The sequence below is a fragment of the Osmerus mordax genome, assembly GCF_038355195.1.
Source record: "Osmerus mordax isolate fOsmMor3 chromosome 17 unlocalized genomic scaffold, fOsmMor3.pri SUPER_17_unloc_1, whole genome shotgun sequence".
Lineage (NCBI taxonomy): Eukaryota > Metazoa > Chordata > Actinopteri > Osmeriformes > Osmeridae > Osmerus > Osmerus mordax.
The window spans coordinates 7,501-10,000 of NW_027120384.1; the positions used below are offsets into that span (position 1 = coordinate 7,501).

A 2,500-nucleotide genomic window follows, 5' to 3' on the forward strand; every position below is an offset into this window, starting at 1 on the left:
ATGATGGATCTTGATTGCTGTTGAAGAGCTTTAAAAGCCATAAGTTGTTCTCGTTTTTGAAAACAAGCCATCTCAAAGTGTTGATCTGAACTTGATGGATCGCGACTCCAGTCGAGCTGTCGAAGATGCTTGATGGAAAAAGTTGTTCACATGTTGTAGGAAACAGTCTGTCTCAAAGTGTGTGTGGTTAAATTAGCAAGAAGTGAATACATGTCGTTTCGGATAAGGCGTCTGACTTATGGTGAGAAGATTAAGAGTCGCTTCCTCGTTGTCCACAGAATTGTGTTCCTTTCTCTGAACTGGGTCCATCTTGATTCCTCTCAAGCTGTTGAAGATGCCTAATTAAGGAATGGTGTTCTTGTAATTGGAAACAAGCTATCTCAAAATGTTTGTGGTTAATTCGTAAGCAACAGACCACTTGGCGTAATCGATAGGGCATCTGACTTCGGATCAGAAGATTAAGGGTTCGAGTCCCTTCGTGGTTGTCATCAGCATGATGGATCTTGATCGCTGTTGAAGAGCTTTAAAAGCCATAAATTGTTCTCGTTTTTGGAAACAAGCCATCTCAAAGTGTTGACCTGAACTTGATGGATCGCGACTCCAGTCGAGCTGTCGAAGATGCTTGATGGAAAAAGTTGTTCACATGTTGTAGGAAACAGTCTGTCTCAAAGTGTGTGTGGTTAGATCAGCAAAAAGTGAATACATGTCGTTACGGATAAGGCGTCTGCCTTAAGGAATAGTGTTCTCGTAATTGGAAACAATCTATCTAAAAAAATTTGTGGTTACTTCTGAAGCAAGAGACCACGTGGCGTAATCGATAAGGCGTCTGACTTTGGATCAGAAGATTAAGGGTTCGAGTCAGTTCGTGGTTGTCATCAGCATGATGGACCTTTATTGCTGTTGAAGAGCTTTAAAAGCCCTAGGTTGTTCTCGTTTCTGGAATCAAGCCATCTCAAAGTGTTGAACTGAACTTGATGGATTGCGACTCCAGTCGAGCTGTCGAAGATGCTTGATGGAAAAAGTTGTTCACATGTTGTAGGAAACAGTCTGTCCCAAAGTGTGTGTGGTTAAATCAGCAAGAAGTGAATACATGTCGTTACGGATTAGGCGTCTGACTTATGCTGAGACGATTGAGAATCGCTTCCTGGTTGTCCACAGAATTGTGTTCTTTTCTCTGAACTAGATCCATCTTGACTCCTCTCAAGCTGTTGAAGATGCCTAATTAAGGAATGGTGTTCTTGTAATTGGAAACAAGCTATCTCAAAATGTTTGTGGTTAATTCGTAAGCAAGAGACCACTTGGCGTAATCGATAGGGCATCTGACTTCGGATCAGAAGATTAAGGGTTCGAGTCCCTTTGTGGCTGTCATCAGCATGATGGATCTTCATTGCTGTTGAAGAGCTTTAAAAGCCATAAGTTGTTCTCGTTTTTGGAATCAAGCCATCTCAAAGTGTTGATCTGAACTTGATGGATCGCGACTCCAGTCGAGCTGTCAAAGATGCTTGATGCATAAAGTTGTTCCCATGTTGTAGGAAACAGTCTGTCTCAAAGTGTGTGTGGTTAAATTAGCAAGAAGTGAATACATGTCGTTACGGAAAAGGCATCTGACTTAAGGAATAGTGTTCTCGCAATTGGAAACAAGCTATCTCAAAATGTTTATGGTTAGTTCTGAAGCAAGAGACCACGTGGCCTAATGGATAAGGCGTCTGACTTCGGATCAGAAGATTAAGGGTTCGAGTCCCTTCGTGGTTGTCATCAGCATGATGGATCTTGATTGCTGTTGAAGAGCTTTAAAAGCCAGAAGTTGTTCTCGTTTTTGGAAACAAGCCATCTCAAAGTGTTGATCTGAACTTGATAAATCAAGTCGAGCTGTCAAAGATGCTTGATTGGAAAAGTTGTTCCCATGTTGTAGGAAACAGTCTGTCTCAAAGTGTGTGTGGTTAAATTAGCAAGAAGTGAATACATGTCGTTGCGGATAAGGCGTCCGGCTTATGGTGAGAAGATTGAGAGTCGCTTCCTCGTTGTCCACAGAATTGTGTTCCTTTCTCTGAACTAGATCCATCTTGACTCCTCTCAAGCTGTTGAAGATGCCTAATTAAGGAATGGTGTCTTTGTAATTGGAAACAAGCTATCTCAAAATGTTTGTGGTTAATTCTTAAGCAAGAGACCACGTGGCCTAATGGATAAGGCGTCTGACTTCGGATCAGAAGATTAAGGGTTCGAGTCCCTTCGTGGTTGTCATCAGCATGATGGATCTTGATTGCTGTTGAAGAGCTTTAAAAGCCATAAGTTGTTCTCGTTTCTGGAAACAAGCCATCTCAAAGTGTTGATCTGAACTTGATGGATCGCGACTCCAGTCGAGCTGTCGAAGATGCTTGATTGGAATATTTGTTCCCATGTTGTAGAAAACAGTCTGTCTCAAAGTGTGTGTGGTTAAATTAGCAAGAAGTGAATACATGTCGTTACGGAAAAGGCATCTGACTTAAGGAATAGTGTTCTC

General features: G+C 41.8%; 2 non-coding genes across 2 annotated transcripts; both read left to right on the plus strand.

The window, feature by feature from the left end:
* Nucleotides 1-1,679: 1,679 nt before the first annotated feature.
* On the plus strand, nucleotides 1,680-1,752 carry trnar-ucg (transfer RNA arginine (anticodon UCG)). Its single transcript has one exon. It is a non-coding gene; the product is annotated as a tRNA-Arg (tRNA).
* Nucleotides 1,753-2,165: 413 nt separating this feature from the next.
* trnar-ucg (transfer RNA arginine (anticodon UCG)) lies at nucleotides 2,166-2,238 on the plus strand. The gene has a single exon. It is a non-coding gene; the product is annotated as a tRNA-Arg (tRNA).
* Nucleotides 2,239-2,500: the final 262 nt, after the last annotated feature.